Source organism: Podarcis erhardii (assembly GCF_964252035.2).
Source record: "Podarcis erhardii genome assembly, chromosome: 12".
Taxonomy (NCBI): Eukaryota; Metazoa; Chordata; class Lepidosauria; order Squamata; family Lacertidae; genus Podarcis; species Podarcis erhardii.
Window position 1 is genome coordinate 14,196,179 of NC_138513.1, and position 23,944 is coordinate 14,220,122.

Here is a 23,944-nt window from a genome sequence, read left to right on the forward strand (position 1 = left end):
TTTAGTGCATTCTTATGGCACCAGATTGGCTACCCTTAGTCTTCACTAACAGTAACTTGCTGTGGTTCTCCAGGGCTTCAGAGAAGAATCATTCCCAGCCTTACCCAGGGATTTCTCCATTGAACCAGGGATTTTCCCCATTGGCCAATGTAGCCCTCAGCTCTTTATTCCACTTTTGTATCACCTGGGTACACCAGGGATTGAACCTGGGACCTTTCATCTGAAAAGCATGAGTTCTCCTACTGAGTCACGGCCTTTTCCCACTGGCCAATCCATCTCTGGGCTCTTCATCCCACTTGCACATTAGGATTCCTAATATTTTGCTAAAGCACCAATTGAGCAGAAATCATGCAAATGACTAAGAAAACATCTCGAGGGAATGCTCACCACCCCTTTAAACATTTCAGCAAGCATTATATTTCAAGTCAGTGAACATAGTACAAGATTTCCTAATTAATTTAATAAGTTAGCTGCTTTACTGGGCATATGCTGAGATGTCGGGAAGCCTTCTTCTTCCAGCCATATGGGTTCTGGGTTGTTTGTTTCCTCTTCTGTTTTTTAGAGTAGGCATTTAGTATTATACACACATCCCTTGTTTGTGTTTTGCTTGCTCTTAAATCAATAAAGCATTCATATGTCCTTTGCAGGATATGACTGCCCTTGAGTAGACAAAATGTTGTTTGTGTCATTGTGAAAACATGACACACTTGACATTTGTAGAAATAGCAATTACCCAAAATAATAAAGGGGAAAGGGAAATTACACAGAAAGACCATAAGTAATGTATCTGGTTCCTACTCTCCACACTATGGTCAGGAGACACGTTCAAACAAATGAATATCTTTTTTTTGGTAAGAATCATAATAATAAACCTGTCAGAATTCAAATCATTTGTGGACTGCATAACAATCAAAAATATGATTCTGGAGACATTTTGAATGAGTGCATTATGCTCAGCCTCCTTGACTGCTATTTCTTAGTGAAGGAACTTTTGTTTCAGTGAAATCAAAGTTAAAGATTGCATGTGCCATTGTTAAAAAATTATCAGCCCCTAAACTAAATGGCACCTCAGGTGAAGAGCACCTTCAGTGACCCCTTCCACTTATTTCGCTTTTGAAAATCTTACTTAATTGCATTTTTAACCCATTTCTTGACTTTGACGAACAATTTGCATGTCTGATTTCTTTCTGTTATTTAAGATGATAAATTTGCATGCATGAATCTGATCACTGTCACTCATACTCTGTGCATACTCTTTGTTGAATGGGCACTGATGTGGTAAGCATCCCCCCCCCCATATTAAAAATGCACATAGGCCATGATGCACTCCTTCTGAACTTGGTTATCCAGCTGACCTAAACCCAGCCCTATTAGCCTCTGCTCCTGTATCTTTGACTACAGCTTGTTCTGATAATGCCCCAGTCTGTGAAAAGCTTCTGTGACAGAATTAAATATATGAATCCATGTGGACCCATGTGTGGGATAAACAATAAAAAGAAATGGTTGGGTGCTTGGATTCGAAACATGAGGCTAGCACACAGGGAGTCCCAGTAGCAGAGTTTTAAATGCACAAAAATAAGAAACACAGTGTTGGAAATATAGGTTGTTCTACCTTTCTTATCTTATTCATCTGCACAATGAGCAGACCACACACTGTTAAGTAAGTTTAAAATGATTTAATTACAGATTCAAGGTCTCAGTCATGCATTGTTCCATGCAGCAGCAAGGATAATACAGTCAAAATACTCTTGGGTAGGAAATATTGAATGTAGTTCCAGACGCATGCTCTAAGCTTGGGAAGAAGCTTACACACATATTCCTTGGTGGGTTACATGATGCAGAGAGAGAGAGAGAGAGAGAAAAGCTTCACTTCCTCCTTCTCCAAAGGAGAGGGAGTGTGACCTAGCTAAGTCTATCTAGCAATACAACTCTGTGGTCCTTTACCCTTCCGTGCACTAACTAGCATAGTTATGTTTGACTCTCATAGCTTCCTCTGCAGATGTCTACATATCAAGTTGTGGTTAAGTATGCAACTTAACTTAAGTATGCAAAAAACTAGGATTTTTTTGTGGGGAGGTTTTTTTACAAGTTGGCAACACTAGAAGCTAATGATTATGGAATTTTACTCAAGGGGGTCAAACGACAATAATCTTATTATCTCAAATATAGTACAGGAAAGAGTGCCAGGATGAAAAATGTTAAGGCAGCTACATACATTGGGGTGCATCTTACTAAATTGCCATGCTTGCAGACCAACTTGCATGGGTGCAACAGAACCTCCTCATCCTCTATCTCCCCCTAATCTGCTCTAGGTTTCCCCCCAACCTTTCAGAGCAGATCTGAGATCAGTGAAGGGGGCACATAGGGGGAGAAGAAGGTGAGGGATTTTGATTGCATTTGCAGAAGCTGTTGGGTGTCCAAATGGCCTCCTGAAAGTTGTCAAATGGCTTCTTCCACTGCCCAACCAAAAAGCAAAAGAGATGCAAAGGATGCTACACAAAGGCCAATAGGCTTTGCTGGCAAATTACTTTTTATAAGGTGGGAGTTTAGGAATTATGTTGTTGCCCAAGTTTGCATCGCAAAGCAGTCCTCCGGGAACAAGAGATGCAGATTAGAACTGTACAAAGAAGAAGACGAAGAAGAAGAAGAAGAAAGAAGAAGAGGAGGAGGAGGAGGAGCAGGAGGAGGAGGAGTTTGGATTTGATATCCCGCTTTATCACTACCCTAGGGAGTCTCAAAGCGGCTAACAATCTCCTTTTCCCTTCCTTCCCCACAACAAACACTCTGTGAGGTGAGTGAGGCTGAGAGAAATGTGACTAGCCCAAGGTCACCCAGCAGCTGCATGTGGAGGAGCGGGAAATCAAACCCAGTTCACCAGATTACAAGTCCACCGCTCTTAACCACTACATCACACTGGCTGAAAGATCAACAGCTAAATCTCACACACACACTCAAATTATACTTTGATTCACATTTTTTTTTTAAAAAAAGCAATCTGCTGGAAGATGTCAACCCAAAGTATTCACTTGTGGCCAGCTCATTTCTAAGGATGAAATCAAAGCTCTTTTTTGAAGCACATCATTTGAGCATTGCTTTAAAATTATGCCTGCAACATGGTTAGTTCAAATGATCTCAGCCCACCTTTGATATCTGACCCCATGTTATTTTTGTGGAACCATTTTGTCAATGCAAAAGAACAGAAAACTTTTGACGGAAGATGAACACTGGGGAATGGGGGGAGGGCATCCTTCTTCCTGTGAAGTGTGAAGAATAAACTAAAGAGGATTTGGAATGGATTTAAGAAGACAACTATTTGAGCCAAGGCTGAGTCACTGAGCAAGTTCAACAGTGCACAGCCTCAAGTCCCTCGCGAGGCTGAGCACTGCATCTGCTGGTGTTCTTTTGGCACCTCTGCTAGGCAGCTCTTCCCTGAAAATAGCATAGCAATGCGGCGTGCATGCATTTGTTCCAGCTGTTATGGACAGGAAGGAGACAAATAGGGCTGATAGATTTAAGGATGGAGAGCCATTCTATACCTTCACTTCTCCTGGTGCAGCAATGGATGGCAGTTCCCCTGGCCATTCTTTCCCTGGCATCCACTTTCTTTCTTTTACTGGTATCAGGGCTCAAAAGAATATAAGAACGTCCCTGCTGGATTAGACCAAAGGTCTGTCAGCCCAGTGGACAACTAGATGCCTACAAGGAATCCCAAAAACAGAATGTGTTAACACTCTCCCTGCTCATTATCTCCAGCAATTGGTATCCAGAGATGTAATCACTCTGATACTTAGGGTAATATATAGTAGGAATGCCATATTTTGAAGAGCATAAAAGAGGACATAATTGCCAACTTCTATTTTTAACTATGGATCGCTGTGACGCTCTCATTTTACATACCCATGAAAAAGAGGATGTGTCCTGGAAAAAGAGGACATATGGCAACCCTAATATATAGGCATAATGACTAGCTCAGTGGTAGAACACCTGCCTTGTAAGCAGAAGGTCCCAGGTTCAATTCCCATCATCTCCAGGTAGGGCTGGGAGCGACTTCTGCCTGAAACCCTGGAGAGCTGTTGCCAGCCAGTGTAGACAATACAGAGCAAGATGGACCAATGGTCTGACTCAATATAAGGCAGTATGCGTCTCTATATTCATACATGGAGTAGGCTCACAGCAATGCAACAGTGCCACTTCAGCAGATTTAAAGGTGTGTGAGTGTTCTCTGGCAATCATAGGCAAAAATAACTGGGATTTCTATACATAGCATTCTCTAAGGCTTTCGGGTTGAGTAGAGCTGCAGAAGTCCAGCAAAACTCTAGGCCAGTCATGAGCCAAAGCAAGGCACTATGTTCAGTACATATGGAGCTCCCTCAATTCTCTTATGGAAAGGAGAACTGGTAGCAGATAGATAGAGAAGAACATGTTTGTGACTGAGCTTCAGTGTCCTTGTGGTTTAGTAGGATCTGACTGCCAACTCCATAGAAGGATTTGTGGTTCTTTGAATTGTCATGTAGCAAGGTGGCACCCCAAGCAACCCCTAAGAAGGACAACTTTATGACCCATACAAAAGAAGCTGGTGGCAGGACCTTGGGGAAGGTCAGCCAAAGGCTGCCTGAAACACACATCAAGCCAGCTGCTGATGTCATCACAGGATGGTGCCCCAGGGTGGAGGCTGCCAATCCATTTAAGGTTTGAGAAGAGGCTTTGGAGCAATGGGCAAGAGTTCTGAGGAAGGAAGGCTATATGGTCAGCTTAAAGGTATTACTTTTACTTTTAGTAGATGCCTTTCTGCAGCATTTTTTGAAAATTGACTGGATCACAGAGGCACCACAAAGTGCTTCAGGCACTCCTGTGTTGATTATGGCATTTTGCATAGTTCCTCCTTCACCTCTTACAACCTTTAAAACTCTGAGACACCCAACTTCAGCTCAAGATTTTTGATTCATCTGACGCCAGTGCACACTCTTAATTTTCATGCTGTGACTGTAATGCATAAAATAACCCTATGGCTCCCATTTTCAAACATGTTGCTCTAGTTACTAATTTCTAGTTGACTTCTAATAGCAAATCCACAATAGGAGTAAATGGCTTGATGCCTGAATTCGGAAACTGAATAGAGACACTAACTTTTCCTGTTCTTTCTCACCCCAAAAGAAAAATGCCTACTTATTTCCCCCCTAAATTACCTTTCAGGATTTAGTCTGAATCACAACGGAAAGTGGAGCCTTTACATATCACATAATTAAATACTCTTTTATGTCAGGCATTGTAATTTGGCTTAATCCATAAAAATGTAAGACGATTTAGGAATTTTAGCTTTATATGTGTGTATATATACAAAGGTTTCTTTTCACTCTGACAGGCACCACGAAGAGACAAGCAAAGCAATTAGCATATTAAGCCAAAATGTTGAAAGCTTTTAATCCTTTTTTCTGTATTAAATATTTGCTGAATGGAAATGTTTGATCTCTGCTTACATTGGAAAAGAGCAGTATTGAGAGCTGTAGGTATCCCCCCCCATCCCAAAAAGCTAGAGGAAAAATAATAAAATAACGTTACTGCTTATTTAATTTCTAATATACATGCATTCTTATTCTTTGGCGTTTTTCCTGTCCTTGTGCTGCAATTTAAGTGGCTGGTTTGGGCCCAGTCGGGGAGGGAGGAACAAACCTCTTCAGCTACTGCTAGTATCTCCTCGGTGAAAAACATATACATTTACACATGCAAGTTTTTGCAATTCTCCTTATCTAAATTTCTCCCTGGATTTTGGCATTCTGAATTAACTTCTCTTTCTCCCATAGTAATGCATGAGGAATGGCCTTTTGTTCTGTCACTCATTTCCAAGTCTTTTTGCAGTGTAAAGGGAAAAAAATGTACGTGCTGCCAACCTTTCTGGATTGAAAAAGGTTTTGAGAAAGTGCTATGGACACCAGTCCCAAAATGGCTGCCATAGGGGGCATGACAACATGTGTTGCCTGCCCCTAAATTAGCATGCACAGATTTATTCATTTATATTATTTATTAAATTTATATACTGCCCTTCATCCTAGAACCACAGGGCAGTTTACAACCCACAACATAGTAATAAATAAAACAATACCCCCACACATAATTTAAAAGGCCTTAGATTGTTTAATTATCCATAGGCCTGAGAAAAATGGAATGCTTTTGTCTGGAACCTAAAAATATGTAGTAAAGCTGCCAGGTGAGAGCGTTCTTCTCTTTACGTTTGTGCACTTTCCTTACTAATGACTCTCATAAGCCTGATTTCTCTTCCCAAAGTCTGCCTAGTCCTCACTCTCCAGTTCAAAAAATCCCCTTCTTCTTTTGCAAACCAAAAGGGTCTCTCCTCCACCTCTGGGACACAAGAGCAACACAACACACAGAACTATCTGCCACCCCACCCCCGCAAAAGGCTGGTTTCTCCGCACCAAAGTGGGCTTTACCCTTGCTGGGGCTGTTAAGAGGGATGGGTTAAAATCTATCTCAGATTTTGTCCTCTGTTTTTAGTGATGCACAGGTAGGTGCCCTAAAAGAGGAGCTGCAGTGAAGCTCCTGGAAGAGTTCTGCACCAGCAATCTCTGCCCAGCAAAAACAATGTAAAAAAAACAAATGACCGTTTACTGGATTTCTAACTTGCACTAATCAAGGCTGCCCTGGTGCTAATTTATATGCCCGTTGTTGGTTGGGATGGAAGCTAGGGAGAGGTGCATTTGTGTGTAGAAATCTCTGGCATTTGCAGAGGGAGAGAAAAAGGCTGAAAAAAGTTCCCCACCCCAAGTATAGGCACAAATTTAGAAATAGTTGTAACACAATAAGCAGAAATACAATGGGTGGGTGAGCTACTGAGTCTGCTGCTCATGTGATAACTGATGGGCATGTTCAAGACCCTTGCTGTGCTTTCTGCTTCTTAATCATCTTTGAATTGGGGTACCGTACTTTTCCGTGTACAGTGGTACCTCGAGTTAAGTACTTAATTCGTTCCGGAGGTCCGTTCTTAACCTGAAACTGTTCTTAACCTGAAGCACCACTTTAGCTAATGGGGCCTCCTGCTGCTGCCGTGTTGCTGGAGCCCGATTTCTGTTCTTATCCTGAAGCAAAGTTCTTAACCTGAAGCACTATTTCTGGGTTAGCGGAGTCTGTACCCTGAAGCGTATGTAACCCGAGGTACCACTGTATAAGATGAGGATTTTTTACTCTAAATTAATGTTTAAAAATGGGGGTCACAGATAGTGCATGGGGGGGGGGAACGGGTGATTGGTTGCAGCTGTGAGCTGCAGCTTGTCATCGGTGATTTAGTGGGTGATTGGTTGCTGTGGAAAGGGGTGCTTTTGATTGGCTGCTGCTGTGGTAATGGGGTGGGTGATTGGTTGCTATGGCAATGCATCCATCCTGTAGATTTAAGTATCTGTCCATAGTCACCTACTTGTTATCAGAGGCTCAGAATCGACATTCCTTTGTAAGAAAATATGAAATAACGTAAAACCATTTTTGCAGGCCAAAAAAATATATATTTAAAAAATCAATGTGTATGTGGCGGGGGGGGGGGTGACAAGAAATTTTGTGCACCGGGTACCACCTGACCTTCCTACACCTCTGACATGGGCTGATACACAGAAAAGTACGGTAAATAGGGTGCACTCTGTCCTCCATTGCCTTAGCTTCCAGGAAGGGTATGCTGGTGAATCTGCATCATGAGTTTCTGTAGCATGACTCAGTGTTTCTGCTGTTACCTTCCCTGTTCAGGAAGGAGCCATATTAATCAGTTCCCATGCCACAAAGGTACAGTCCTAAGAAGCCTAAAGTGGACGTAAATTGACATATATCATTATTAAGGCTTAATAGAATCCATGGATAAGATATCAGTTCAATGCGGTGTCTTGAGAGACCCATGTATCATTCTTTCCTTCCGTGACAACAGCAGGTCCTATCAAGAGAAAAACACATTGTCTAATGCCGATGCTTCCAATAAGACCTTTCTTAATTGTTATAATGTTGGCTTTTGATGTGAGCCATTGTCAAGATGCCTTTTTAATGACTCCTCTGACAGAACTGAGCAAGGTCATTGAGCGCGTTTGTGGAGACAAAGAATTATTCTCCTCTGCCATTTATTATGAAGAAGAGCCATTACAGTAATCCTCACTTAAGGAACATGATTAATGGTGTGATTAGCAACTAGCTCACATTTGAAAAGGATGGAAGCAGAAACCACCTCATCATAGAAAAGAATTGTTTTCCGAATGGTTCAGAGCAGCACACACACAGCATGAAAGTCCCTTTGAGTGACTCATTCTCTGACTCTGTTATCTCTTATAGTTTGGGTTTTGTTTTGCTTTCTTTGTTTTTGGTCTCTGTAACTATAATCAATTTTAATTACGGGGAAGTTAAGCACTTAGCTTGCTGTACAAGGGACCTTTACAATAATGAAAGAACATTCTGCTAACCTGATTCCACCAGGTTTCCTAATGTCACAAATGATCAAATTGACCTAAAACAAGTCCTAGGCTTTTGGTTATTATTGTTTTTACTATTATTATTGATGATGCATCCAGGGCATAATGGGACATCTGTAAAATTTGTTCAAAGAAATGAGCATGTACAGTCGTACCTTGGAAGTTGAACAACTTAGTTCTCGAACATTTTGGCTCTGGAATGTCGCAAACCCAGAAGTGACTGTTCTATTTTTGGAAGCTGAACGTCCAACCGGGCTTCTGCGACTTCCAATTAGCCTTAAAAGCTTCCTGCAGCCAAACAGAAGCCACACTTTGGTTTTCAACTGTTTTGAAAGTCGAGCGGACTCCATTCGACATCCAAGGTATGACTTTATATATGATAGATAGATGAGGAAATTATTTGTCCCTACATGTAGGATGCAATGACAAACCTAGACAGCATCTTAAAAAGCAGAGACATCACCTTGCCAACAAAGGTCCATATAGTTCAAGCTATGGTTTTCCCAGTAGTGATGTATGGAAGTGAGAGCTGGACCATAAAGAAGGCTCATCACCAAAGAATTGATGCTTTTGAATTATGGTGCTGGAGGAGACTCTTGAGAGTCCCATGGCCTGCAAGAAGATCAAACCTATCCATTCTGAAATAAATCAGCCCTGAGTGCTCACTGGAAGGACGGATCCTGAAGCTGAGGCTCCAATACTTTCGCCACCTCATGAGAAGAGAAGACTCCCTGGAAAAGACCCTGATATTGGGAAAGATGGAGGGTACAAGGAGAAGGGGACGACAGAGGACAAGATGGTTGGATTCTCGAAGCTACCAGCATGAGTTTGACCAAACTGTGGGAGGCAGTGGAAGACAGGAGTGCCTGGCGTGCTCTGGTCCATGGGGTCACGAAGAGCCGGACACGACTAAACAACAACAACATATAGGATACTAATTTCTTCGGTACTCCTCTCTCAAATACATTGGAGGGCAGAATTGTGTTTGATGAGCTATGCCCATTCCACTAGGCCTGTTGAGCAGTGTGCATAGTGCCTGGGAAGATGTATAAAATGAAGCTGAGATGTGCACATTTCCCAAGGCCCATTGGGAAGTGACTGTTTATGCCCAAGGTGGGGTGGAATGCCTGCGAAATGTTTTGGTTTGTTTCATCAACTGGACAATTGACACTTTTATGGGAGGCTGGATGCGATTTGACTTTTGTGGATTGATATATTTGGGGCCTGGTGGTTACTTGATTTTTCTTTCAATGAATGTATGTTGGGGAAAGGATATTAGAGGGGGGCTATTGGATGATCTGTCTCAATGATCAAGGGGAGAAGTAGGCATTGCAGAAGAAGAAGTCAAATGGAGTAATAGGTACATGTGTGTGTCATCTTCCCCCACCAAGCTCCCTCCTATCTGTTCTACTAATGGATGCTCTAGCACTGTTCTCAACAATCTTATGGTTCTTCTGTTGCATGCTGCATAAGCCTGAGAGAATAGAAAAGCTTTCTGCAGGCATTTAAGAGTTAAAACAGAAGACACCTGCTGCATCTGTGTTTGCACAGTATTCCACAATATTCCACAGCCTTGTAGATACAGATCACATGATTTGAATGAAGGATGATCTGCATGCTGTACACAAGACAAAGTAAAGCAAATAAACACCAATTGGTCATATGTTGCCTGGTAAAAGTCCTATTGGACACCTCTGGGAGGGGAGAGTTAGAGAGACTTTGCATTGGATTCCAATACTGCTCTTGCTATAATTAAGATGAATATACAAGCCTGGACTGAAAGTGGGTTAAAGGTGTTGCAAGCTATTGGGCAAAGCAGATATTCAAGCCAAGCAGGTTGATGGTGGCAGGATGTCCTCCTTCTGCAACTGAGGGCCTTTGCTTCTTCGGTCAGCAGGCAGGCTTAGCTTCTAATTAGATTTCTCCTTGGTCAGAAATGATGGCATCTGGCAGACTCATAGGCTACAGAATCAGAGGCATGGGGTGTTTGAGCGCAATAAGGCTATGGGCATCAATCCTCATCCTATTTCTGTCTCCCCTGGTGTACAGAAATGCAAGGAGGTTATGTACCAGCCGTGGAAGCAAATTAATCAGGCGCCAATTCTAAGGTACTTATGCCAAACGCTTGCCAAGGGCATGCAGAGGCAATCACTTGGTCTATCCAGGGGCCATCCAGGCTGACTGTGGCACTCCAGACTTCTCTGCCCAGTTCTCAGGACAGAGGGGTATGCCCCTCTCTCCACAACATGCTTCTCACAGGTCTTGCTTTCTGCACCCTCTTTGAGAGCTTTTTGCCTGGCTAAAATGTGCCCTTGAACTGGTTGAATGTGTCTTGCTTGCCAGGAGTGGATGTAGAAATGTCTGGCCTTTGTGTCAAGAGTCACCTGCACTGATGCAACTTCTTTTCGCTCTGGGCATCAACCATTACTGGTATGTGGCCACCAGAAGGTTCCCCAGAAAGGAACATGATCCTCAGGCAGCAAAAGGTGGCGCCATCCTACCACACTTGCTGCCACTGAGGCAGGGTGTGATGGCCTGGGAATCCGATTCAGAGGCTGAACCGGAGGAATCCCAGCCTGCACAGGAGTCCCCGCCTCCAGGGCCGGCTGAGCTGGGGCAGGGCCTTGATTCTGAAGCGCCTGCACCTGTGCCAGATCCTCAGGAGCAGGCACCAGGTGGATCCACTCTGGCTCCAGAGGTGATTGAGGACGCATTGCCTACAGGTGCGCCTCTCCCAGCCCTGTCAGGGGAAAGTGAGTCTTCCCCTGGGTCCAGTAACCCACCGGCCTCTCCTGAGCTGCAGAGGCTCAGGGCAGAGAGGCGGAGGGAACTGGTTTCTCCCAGGAGGAGTGCTTGCCTTAAGGCCAGGAGAGGCGGGTCACCTGGGGGCCGGGACCGCCCCTGGCCTCAGAGAAGATAAAGGCCAGTCAGCCCGGTCCCAGGTTGCGGGAGCAACGTCGTTGAAGAGCTGTTTCGGCCAGCATCCAGTCCTGTTCCCCCAGAGTTCCTGTCCTTGCCCGGCTCCTCGCTTTGGACCCCGCTTCGCCCGTGGAGGACTGTCTGCCGACCCTTGACTCAGGTCCTGGACCTCGCCCCACGGTAACCTCCCCCCTGGACCAGCACACAGGGAGAACTTCCCCTTAACATGCACCTGAAGCAGGCCATAACACATTGCATTCTGTCACATACCAAAGAGTTATCTGCACTGAGGACTGAGATGTAGTCCCAAGTAGAACTTTAGTCTTTGCTGATCCTGATCGTAAGTAAAGAAAGATATGGCCATTATATATCCTGATCTTGAGTCAAAGAAGAACATAAGAAGAGCCTGCCAAAGGCCCATCTAGTCCAGCATCCTATTCTTGCAGTGGTCAGCTGGATGCCTTTGGGAAGTCCACAAGCAGGACTTGACTGCAACAGCAACTCTCTTCCCCACCTGTGATTCCCAGCAAGTGTCATGGAGACAGAGCGTAGCTACTGATAGCCTTCTCCTGCATGAATCTGTCTAATCCTCAAGCCATGCAAGTTGGTGGACACCACTGCCGCTTGTGAGAGCGAATTCCATAGTGGAACTTTGCACCGCATGAAGAAGTACTTTCTTTTGTCCTGTCTTGATTCCAGCTTCGTTGGATGGTCCTAGTCTAGAGTACACCAGCGCTTTGACCTAGCATTAAGCCATCTTTTCAGATCTCTATCATGGATGAAATTACTTCACCTGCTTGGTCAATTTCAGAAGTCCTGGCCATGTTACTAAACACGAAACCTCCAGCAAGGGGTGGGGAAGCATGACAGGATATATTTTCGGTGCTCTGCCTTCCCATCGCACAGTATATCCATCACTTTCATGAGTGTCCTGAGCGCAGCTGAACAAATCATTTTGATGTCATCCTTCGTCCCAAATACAAATGATCCAAGTGAAACTATTTTTATAATGTGTGCAATTTAGCAGGGTTATTAGTTTTGTGTCATTGGCATCAATGTGAAACAGCACATAACTAATGAAACAAATGACACCAAACTAATGAAAGAGCAAGAGAAATTAATAGGAAGCCCTTTCGATCTCTATAAGCATTTTCGAAAGGGGGGAAATCCTAATGGCTTTCCATTATCTACAGACAGCATTTTTGAAGCAATTGTTGATCATGCACTGGTGTGCTTGCACACACACACACAAACCCAGTGTGGCCGTCTGTCCCACCTCCGCCTCCATATCGTCTCTATTGGTGCTATGACAAATTAACCACGTCAGCTGTCAATTATCCTAATTTTAAGAGGCAATCATGTCTGCAAAGCATAAAACATCCTGTTTCCTTTTATTAATCTACTGGCTCATCTGCTAGAAGAGTAATACATTACGACTCTTCCATTTCAGAGTACTTTGTTTCCAGGGACACAGGGTGCAGTGACAAGCTAGAGCTGAGCCCGAACTACTCAACAGTGTGCTTTATTTGTGAACAATATTTTTGTGGTGCTTGAAGAACACCTCCACTCTTCTATTCCATTAACCAAACACTTGCTTATTCATTTTCATTGCCCTCACTTATGACATCATGTGTTCAAACCTGATTGACTTCATAGCATTTGTGATGTCATCTCATTAACTTTATTGGCTGGGAGGTGTTCTGGGGGGTGAGCAGGACCTCAATCTAATGGAGATCATACGAGGTGGCCCATAATAATGGTTGGACAAGTGTTATAGGTAGAGCATCTGGTCTGCAGGCAAAAGATTCCATGTTCAATCCCCGACATCTCCAGTTAAGGCTGGGAATGCCTGCTGTCTGAAATCCTGGAGAGCTAGATGGACCAGTATCTTGACTCAATCTAAGGCAGCCTCCTGTGTGTTTTTTTCTTTATATGAGGATAAGCATACAGCCACCACCAGTTGTGCAATTTTGTGGCTTGAAAAAGGGCGTGCCCTGATCTCATAAATTGCAGCGGCCTTTCCCTGGCATCAGCACTGGTGCGTATCATCCCCATTTCCATGCTGAGCCCACTGAACTCAACAGGTGAACCCATAGTTCTGCACCAGAAACTTTGTCAATTCCTTTGACACCCCAAGAAGAGATTTGTTGGGTAGGACAAGCCAGACAGAAGAAGGATTTTCTCTTATATATCAGGAGTTTATCAAATATTTCTTCTTTTTTTAATGGTTGGGTAAAAGTGTCCATATTTGAGAAGATCAGCACCTTGCTAATCAAAATGAAGATTCTACCTTAGGGACTGTGGCTTGAATGATGGCTGTTTGTGGACAGAATGCCAGGCACCAAAAAAGATGAATGGGTGAAAGATGGAATGGGAAACGGCAAGAATATTTAACACCAGCCAGCAAAGGTTATCCTGCACAGCTTGGATGAGCAGAAGGATGGGCTGGAATGCCAATGAGCCTTATAAAATGAAACCCAAATACAAAGTCATTAATTTTATTTTCAAGCTTCTATAGCCTGTGGCTGTTTTCTGAACACAGCACCAAAAATAGACTAGCCACGGCAAATATATTCAAGAAAAGCTCCGTGTCAGGAGGCAGGGAGACAAACTGATGCCTGGCCATGATGGCAATGTTCCACCTCTACTGCTGGAGGCAGTGAAACTTTGAATACCAGCTTTTGAGGGTCACAAGTGGGGAGAGTATTGTCAGGCTCATGTCCTTCTTGTGGACTTCCCATAGGTATCTGGTCAGCCACTGCAAGAACAGGATGAATCCGAAGTTTCAGGACAGACTAAAGAAAGTATAGAAGAAGAAGAAGAAGAAGAAGGAGGAGGAGGAGGAGGAGGAGGAGGAGGAGGAGGAGGAGGAGGAGGGGAGTAGTAGTAGTAGTAGTAGTAGTTTGGATTTGATATCCCGCCTTTCACTCCCCTTCAGGAGTCTCAAAGCGGCTAACAATCTCCTTTCCCTTCCTCCCCCACAACAAACACTCTGTGAGGTGAGTGAGGCTGAGAGACTTCAAAGAAGTGTGACTAGCCCAAGGTCACCCAGCAGCTGCATGTGGAGGAGCGGAGACGCGAACCCGGTTCACCAGATTATGAGTCTACCGCTCTTAACCACTACACCACACTGGCTCTCATCACAAAGTGCACAGTTAAATGATGTTGCTTCCACAGGAAGTAGTGATGACCACCCAATGTGATGGCTTTAAAAAGGGATTTGAAACATTTGCAGTGGATAAGGTTATCAGTGACTGTTAGCCACATTGGCTACTTTTTGCCTCCACTGGTGAAGACAGTGTGCCTCTGAATACCTTGACTCCCAGGTGGGATGAGTGCTGTTCTGCTCAGGTTCTGCTTATGGACTTCCCATGGGCATCTGATTGCCCACTGTTGCATTGCTACAATGCAATAGTTCCATAATAAAATACAGTATAAAAAAATAAAAGATGTGAAAAAATGCAATTAAAAATCATACAGCATATTTTGTGTGTGTGTGTGTATACTTTCTTGAAAAATAAAAAGTACAAAATTACAAGTGCACGGAGTAAGATAAGACATGAAAAAGAAGAAGAAACAAGGAAAACTCCCATGTAGAAAACAAAACAGAACAAAAGGGGGGGATATTGTATACATTAGAAAAAAGGGGGAAATTGTTATTGCAGTTAACCAGACCTTAAGCTAATGTGGTATTTATAAAAATGAGCAGCAACATTGTTGAGCGGTCTGCCAAGACGCTCCACAATTTTTTGAGTGGCCCATACAGAAATAAATTTTGGGAACTAGTGGTGTAAGGCAACCACTAGACTGGATTCTTCTCCCCCTTCTCCCTGCAGAACCTCTGACAAACCTGACATTCATCTAACGCCATCCCTCTGCCTACCCAGATATTTGGGCAGCAATCAGTACCTCAATTGTCTTTCTATTGTTTTCTCAGCTTCAGACTTTATGGATGGGTGCTACAAATGTTTTAATTTCTTCAATGCTTGAGAAGCAATCAATCCCAGGAGAATCAATTTCATCTATACCGTATGTATTTTCCCCTCCTCCCCTTTTGATAACTTAGCGCAAGTACAGATTTATTAGCAGCTGGGTCCCTTTTAAGCAGAATTTTAAATAGCCAGCTTGCAGTTTGGGAAATGAAATACTTTCTCCTGCCTCTAATAATAATTAGATTGGAAAGTCAAGGCAATAAAGCAACACTGTTAGGGTGATTAGATCTGTAGTAGGTTTCCAGCTCTTTGCGGAAGGAGCCATGCTTAAAAGGGCACCTCCAAAAGTGAGCGTTTGATTTACGGGCCCTGTTAAATGTTTCACATTCAAAAAGGGTTTGGAATGCAGCAGTTTGGGGCACTTGTATCCTATTAAGTTGTTGTACGTCATGCAGCAATGATCTGGTGCAAGAAGGGATGCTGAATGTCAAGCAGGGGGCTCTGCTATTGCTCAGGAATGCTTTTTCCTTTCCCCCAAAATATGCTTCCAGCTCTGTCTCCCAGTTTTAGGCAAAGTGCTAGCTGCATCACCTCTCGAGAGCCAGTGTGGTGTAGTGGTTAAGAGCGGTAGACTCGTAATCTGGTGAACCGGGTTCGCATCTCCGCTCCTCCACATGCAGCTGCTGGGTGACCTTGGGCCAGTCACACTTCTTTGAAGTCTCTCAGCCCCACTCACCTCACAGATTGTTTGTTGTGGGGGAGGAAGGGAAAAGGAGAATGTTAGCCGCTTTGAGACTCCTTCGGGTAGTGATAAACCGGGATATCAAATCCACACTCCTCTTCTTCTTCTTCTTCTTCTTCTTCTTCTTCTTCTTCTCTAGAAACAGCAGTGTGACGGTCTTCTTGGTCACACAATTTTTAGAGCGTTCTTAACTCAGAATCAAGCATAGCAACTTTGGGTAGACAAGAGCTGGGGGGGGGACTAGATCCAAATGGTGGGTACCCCACACAGGACTATGTTTTGACAGAGGAGCCATATTTGACTGACAAGGGAAGGGGCCACCCACTTGTCAATCATTTATCCTAACAACAACTTCTCAGCTGATTGTTGGAATTTGTGAAGCCAGAGGTGTTTGCAAGCCAACTTTGGGTCCAGAGACAGGTCTCCTTCACCTGCCCCACGCCTGATGTCTTTTCAGAGGCACCAGTTTTTGAGGATGATTGGGGGGCCAACATAATGCATGTTGACATCATAGGGTTGTTGTACGTCCATATTTCCCCAGAAATTACCGGGATTTCAAAAGTCCAGGGAGGGGGGATTCCTGAATGGTGGTGCTTTGAATCTTAGGCATTGGGGGGGGGTCAACTTTGGGTTTTGTGTTTTTTAAAAAAAAGCTTTCAGGGTGTTTTTACTTTTTGAAATATGGCAACCCTACGACATCATGCGTGTGATATCAGGGCATCAAGAGGAGCTGTAGATGGAGCTGTGTAGATCAATGACCAGTGATGGTTCCTCCTCCTTCTCCTCTTGGCACGGCCACCGGCAAAAGGCTGCTTCAACCTTCATACCTCTCTGCAGCAGCAGGAGGAGAAGGAGAAGGAGAAGGAGAAGGAGCTGGCTGCTTGGCTCCGAGCTCTGGCTCTGCATTTTTGGGACATTCAGAGGTCCAGCCCCTATCCCAAAAATATGGGGGGGGGGGCGGAAGGACTTGGTATCTAGGAGCCGGCACCCCTATGTCACATATATATTCAGGTATAAGGCCTGGCTGGAAGAGCCTCATGGGCTAAACCAAGAGGGCTTGTGGATCTAAACAGGCTAGAGGGTTACCACCAGAGTGCTAGACAAAGCCAAGAAGGATTGCTTCTCTCTCTCAGGGCTGACTGAAGACATTTTGCTGCCCAAAGCAACTTTTTGCTCCCCAGAAAGTGACATAGGAAGCAATGTGGACCTCAGACGGAAAAAAGTTTACCCACTCCTGCTCTGGGGTATTCATTGAACTCCCAGAGTTCCTAGGGATGTTCTCCTAGGTATTAATGGAAGACCTGGAGGATCCTACTAGGAATATCATAGGAGCCAACTCCTAAGGGTGAGGTCCCTTTGCTCCACCATAAAATATTTGAGGGGGCCAGCCCCCCACAAAGTTGATGGGCATTGCCATTCATATGGTGTGTGTGCACTACATCATGTGATTAATTATGTAGGGTGGGGCTTACTCCCCCCCAATATTTTAATGAAGTTGGCACTCCTGAGGGATACTGAGACATGTTTTTTTCCTCTCTCATATTAGTAACTTGATAAAGGACTTTCGTTTCTAATGTGTAATAATGTATTAGTTACTCTCCCAAGAATATAGTTTGCTTTTTTGTCATCATGGAGCTTGCTGGAAGATGCTTGAAGGACACTTTGTTTTGCTAAAGCTGATTCTCTATCATCTCCCTTTTGTTTTGCTCTGTTGCTGCTATCATACAAAGTCCTTTTGGTCTGAGAGCTGTAGGAAAGTGATATGCTCACTAACTCAAGTCCAAGGTCTTATTGTCCCCTATTGTGTAAAAGTGCAGCTTGGCAAGGAAATGGTCTGATATTTCTACTATCAGTGCTCTAACCCTGACACCAAATCCATTAGAAATAAGTTTGCACGGAGGTAGTGCAGCTTAAGTGGCCTTTAATTAGCAGAATAATGTAAATAAGAACATTAAACGGAAAAATCTTGTAATCCTGAAGATATTTCAGGAATGTAAGTAAGCTGTATTATTTTTAGTTTCCAAACTGTAATTTCCTTTAGTAAAGGACTATATTATACATAACCTGACATTTGAACTTAATCAAGACTATTTTTCTGGATGCAAAATATATTTTATTTATTTGTTTATTTTATTTATACAGCACCCTTCATCTGGGGATCACAGCATATATGTGCTGGTTGAGAGGGCAGTAAGGAAGACAGAAACTTGGTATTTGCAGAAATAGAGGAAATGACAACATTTCCAAACAAAAAAAACCAAACCCCTAAAAAACCCAAGAAATAAAATTTGAAAGACCAGCGCCACTTTTGAATGTCAGAGGCAAAAGGAAGAGCGATCCGAAAAACACAATGAACTTTGAACAATTTCTGCAAGCAGATGGAGATCAATACCCTAGTAGATATGAAATGTTAACATATTCCAGTGGAATCCAAGATATGACTGTATGATGGATTTGCCAGGTTGCATGTACGTTTAGAAATGAAAACCAAGCTTAAACCAAGATGTATATCGTCTCTCAGCCATGCCATGGACTTCACAAAGCTTCTAAGCTATGTGTCAGTAAACCTAATCCACTCAGCAATACCCATCAAGCAGTGTGCCACAAAAGACCACAACTGAAAGCACAAGGGGAGCATTATGGAAGTTGATCACACTTTATCCCATAAATAAGAAGAAAGGGGGGGCGAGAAGAGAAGTGAACACAGCTGTCATTGGTAAGATACTTTGAAATTATTAGGAGATGGTAGAAAGCAGAACTGTCATTCTTTTTTTAAAGATATATTGGTGAGGCCTCAGCTTGCAACTCCCACATCAGCTCAAAGGAAAGTGCTAGTGTATCCCTCTTGCCAGGTAGCATCAACATCCGCACATTTCAGAAGCTGTGGTCCCAGGAGATCTGAAACCCATTACAAGGTTGAGCAGATGAGCCTAAATAGACAGAGTAACTGCACTTCATGAGAAGAGAAGACTCCCTGGAAAAGACCCTGATGTTGGGAAAGATTGAGGGCACAAGGAGAAGGGGACGGCAGAGGACGAGATGGTTGGACAGTGTTCTTGAAGCTACTAACATGAGTTTGACCAAACTGCAGGAGGCAGTGGAAGACAGGACTGCCTGGCGTGCTCTGGTCCATGGGGTCATGAAGAGTCGGACATGACTAAACGACTAAATAACAACAACAACAACTGGACTTCAAGTAGGCATGGGTGTGCAAGCTACAAAAATGAAGGCCTGGGAGATTGCTTCACCTCATATACACTCTCTCAACAACTTAAATATGTGGAACTCACACTGTTATAGGTGCCACATAATACTTGTTCCATATCCTTTTTAACTAGGCCTTTGGTTGATCTTATTGACATCCAACACCATTTTAGAATGTGGATTTTGGCAGTGGGTGGGTGGGTGGAGTTATTGGGTTATTTCTTTTGATTTGATTTGATATGTTGTGGTCTTGTTGTGAACAGCCTTAGACCTCCGGGTATAGGATGGTGTATAAGTTGAATTAATAATAATAATAATAATAATAATAATAATAATAATGAAATCAGGCAAGTGCCTTCACTTTACTTTTTTTGGCACCTACTAAGCACATATTTCTTTAGAGAAGCCTACAAAGACATTTCTAGAAAGCTGGTGCATTTTCAGTTTATTGATGATTTTATTTATTTTTTATTTTTGTTATTTATTTATTTATTTATTTTAACTTCAGCAAGGCAGTGGCCTCAGATGTCTTTAGGAAGGAAGAAAAGAGGATGGATTTCAATGGGGTTTACACAGAATGTAAAGAGCGAAATGAAACTGAAAGCAACATGAAACCAGCTGCAACTGCTGCGAAACCAAAGCAATGCAAATGAAATGAAAGTGAAACTAAACCAAGGCGGCCTTTACTAAGCAGAAACTGACACTAAATGAAAAGCTAAACAATTCCCTCTACCTCAAGCAAACTCTCCTAATGTCATCAGGATAGTCCACCCATCTTTGAAGCAACCAGGCTGCTGATTGTCCAAGAGTAAGCATGGAGACATATGGGAGATAAGGCTATCAAGAGTTTGGCTAATATTGAGAGATGCAATGTTGTGTCTTCACTGTCACTGGCAGCCTGCCTCTGAATGACAGCTGCTGGCCATCACAGGTGGGGAGAATGCTGTCAAGGTCCCAGAAGGCATCTGGTTGGCCACCGTGATAACAGAATGCTGGAATAGATGGCTCACTGGCCTGATCCAGCAGGTCTCCTCTTATATAGCACCCCCTGCCCCATTTCTCTACTCCCCTTGCTTGAGAAACAAAAGAAGAAGAAAACTCCCTTTTGAAGAACAAGATTCAAGGTTGGGTGGCAAGATCTCTTTAAAAAAAACCTGCAATGAAAGGTAAGCCTTGAAACAGTATCTACCCCACTCTGTGGAGTCCCTTTCTTCTCTGGAACTTCTCTGAAGGCTTCTCTTCCTGGTAATTGTCTTCTTACCCATATACATGCAGAACTTCCATCCTACTAACACCCTGCCTCACCTCTTGCTTTCCCTGTCAAGCCTCCATCAGCAAAACCCTGGATTTTATTGATTAATTGATTTATTACATTTACATACCACCATTATCTTCCAAAGATCTCAAGTTGGTCAGCATTTTCATGACCATTGCCTGCTACCTCCGGTTTGCTATTGCGTGGCTCTGCCCAGGCCCCCCAAAATTCACCTTCATCCACCAGCCAACATAAGTAGCATCTATGGTCCATTTCTTTTTATGGATTTTAAAGCAAGTCTAACCCTATCCAGGCATTCTAGTCCTCATGGAATTAGAATCATGTGAGGAGAGAACAGGGAGGTGCTCACTGCTCCCTCCTCCTAGTCGCATCCCCATCACCTGGCCCCACCACCCTCCAAGCATTTTGAGAATAAAAGAAGACAACCCCATTTTCACTGTGCCGAACTCTTCAGAAGAAGGGAGGAATATGACTACAAAAAAGCTGAGTCTCCTAATTAGTATGAGTTCCAAGAGAGCCTCATGCTGCCATTGTAAACCTTTGTAGAGCATTTCCCCATTTATCCGAACCTCTGATTGCCTCAATAATTTGATTACTCCAAAACCATTTAGAGAAATCAGGCAGCACTGTAATGATGTCAAATATTTAAACTGCTATTAACACTGGAGATTTAAGTCAGCGTTTTCACTCACTTTGATTTAAATCAATCCCATTTCAGTCTTTTGTCGATTTCAGTGGGGACTAATGGCGAAGACGGTGCCGAAATTGCATTCTGCACATCGCCGTTAGTCAGATCACTAGAGTCATTTCATACCTGGCGGAATATATCAAACAAACAACGATCGGTTTCATTTTTATAAGAATGCGGCCGATCTACATTATTCATATATCTCACAGAGCTTGGCGTGTTTAAATTGAAGTCTTACTGTAAAAATTATGTGTGGTGGGATATAAAAGATCTTTGTTGTATTAGTCATCGTGAAACAATATCTTTGCCGGAACAGTAAATCAAACAAGGCTTCCCATTGTCACAATGGTAAACACTGTGATTGTTGTATGGTGTCTTTTCTCCTGATGATTGCTGATGTGCTCTTTTGAATAAGCTGATCTTGTTGCAAAACTAACAGAAAACGAGATAAAACACAGTTTTAAAATGCAGTTGAATGCTCTGGACTCAATATCGGAAAAGTGAGCCATGTTGATTTTGCACTAGAACGTCATAATGGAGAAGAACCTTCTGAAAATTCTAAATGCATGTAGGCAAATCAACCCTATTCACACCAATCATTGAGTAGGCTTGAGCCAAAATGGATCCCTGATTTCACCATATTTGTGTTTGTTTGTTTGTTTGTTTGTTTGTTTGTTTGTTTGTTTTAAAAAACCCACCACTATAATCAGGGCTTTTTTCAGAACTCAGTTCCGGCACCTCACAGGTGGGTTCAATTTCCGTTGTAATTTCCATTTCCAGAAAAATAACACTGACAATAATTCCTATGAAGGTACATACTAGCTTCAGATGGTTCAAGGTTGTTTTTCCACCGTTTTGCTAAAAACATATATATTGAATTTAGTTAGTTGCATTTAATACACACTCAGAGTTTTCTTTCTAATGTGGGAAGCTGACTTATACTGAGTACGACCATTTGTCTGTCTAGTTCAATGTTGTCTACACTGGCTGGCATTAACACTCAAAGGTTTCACATGAGCATTTCTCCCAGCCCTACCTAGAGATGTTAGGAATTGAACCAAGCAGATGCTCTACCACGGTCTTGCAGCCTTTTCCTGGCCCTTCTTTTCTCTGTCTGTGGCAATCATAGGGATAGGCAGGCATACTTCATTTTTGAGCTTCAGAGGGTCAGCGAGAGACAACAAAAACAGAGCCAGAAGAATTAAATGTACCATTGTGGAAGGTTTTGTCGGCTAAGTAAGACTTTGCAAGCCAGGACATAAATCACATGCAATAGCACTTGCCACTTTCAGAGGCTCGGCTCCCTGTGGAAGCCTTGAGGTAACATCATGTACAAACTTGTGAGTTTTGTAATGTGCTGGAGAATGGAGCCATCACCTTCCTGTCCAAATATCCCACTGAGCAAAGTGGAGAAAGTACTGTGCTCACTCTTTCCATCCAATATTATTTTCAAATAACCCTCGCTATCACTTTATCCAGCAAGCTGATTTTCCAGAAACCTGTTCCAAGATGTAATGAACCACACATGTCTCCCCTGCTACTGGGGGTGGGGGTGGGAGTGGAGAAATATGAAAAGACAAAGTGTTTTTATCAGCCAAACCCTTCAGGGCTTCCCACTCAATTAGATAGATTCTAATCTGTGGTCCCTAAAGCACATTCAGGCTGCACTCCTATCCTAAGTACACTCAATTGTGAGTTATGCCCACTGAACATAGTGATATTTAATTCTGAATAAAAATGTGTAGGATGGTGTAGCCAAGATCTCTAAATACAGGGAAGAAACCAGAATTGGATGGCAGACCCTCCAAGTGCCCCTATTTTCCAGGGACAGTCCTGGATTTACAGAAACCAACCTGGTTTCTGATTTGATCATGGAATGTCCTGCTTTTCTTTAGGATGTCCCTATTTTCATCAGAGGGAAATGGGAAGGTATGTAGTTATCTGACCCCTGAGCCAAGGAGATAAGTAACTATACAACCTTTAGAAGACATCTGAAGGAAGTTCTGTATAGGGAAGTTTTTTCAAATGTTAAATGTTTCATTATGTTTTTATATATGTTGGAAGCCGCCTAGAGTGCCTGGGGCAACCCAGTCAGACAGGCAGGTAATAAATATTAAAATTCTTATTATTATTGAATAGTAAAGGTAAAGGGACCTCTGACTGTTAGGTCCAGTTGCAGACGACTCTGGGGCTGCAGCGTTCATCTTGCTTTACTGGCTGAGGGAGCCGGCGTTTGTCCGCAGACAGCTTCCAGGTCATGTGGCCAGCATGACTAAGCCGCTTCTGGTAAAACCAGAGCAGCGCATGGAAATACCGTTTACCTTCCCGCTGGAGCGCTACCTATTTATCTACTTGCACTTTGACGTGCTTTCGAACTGCTAGGTTGGCAGGAGCAAGGACCAAGCAATGGGAGCTCACCCCATCGCGGGGATTCGAACCTCTGACCTTCTGATCGGCAAGCCCTAGGCTCTGTGGTTTAGACCACAGTGCCACCTGCGTCCCTTATTATTGAATAGGGTGTCCCTATTTGCATCAAAGAAATGTTGGAGAGTATGGGATGGTTGGAATAACTTCCATGAGGAAAGGGTACAATGTTCGGTTGGGGCTTTTTAATTTAGAGAATAGGCTAAATTAGTAGAACTTCAGGATGCAGGTGACGGACACAACATTTAATTGCTGTCTCCTCATGAAAGAGACAAGCAAACCTCCCTACAAGTAGAGAACATGGAG

General features: G+C 43.2%; 1 long non-coding RNA gene across 1 annotated transcript in view; it reads right to left on the minus strand.

Moving 5' to 3' along the window:
* The window catches only part of LOC309326112, a 321,263-nt gene extending 305,227 nt beyond the window's left edge, over positions 1–16,036 (minus strand). The window contains exon 1 of the long non-coding RNA XR_014150164.1: positions 15,896–16,036. This is a non-coding gene — a long non-coding RNA (uncharacterized lncRNA). The remainder of the gene's footprint in view (positions 1–15,895) is intronic.
* Positions 16,037–23,944: the final 7,908 nt, after the last annotated feature.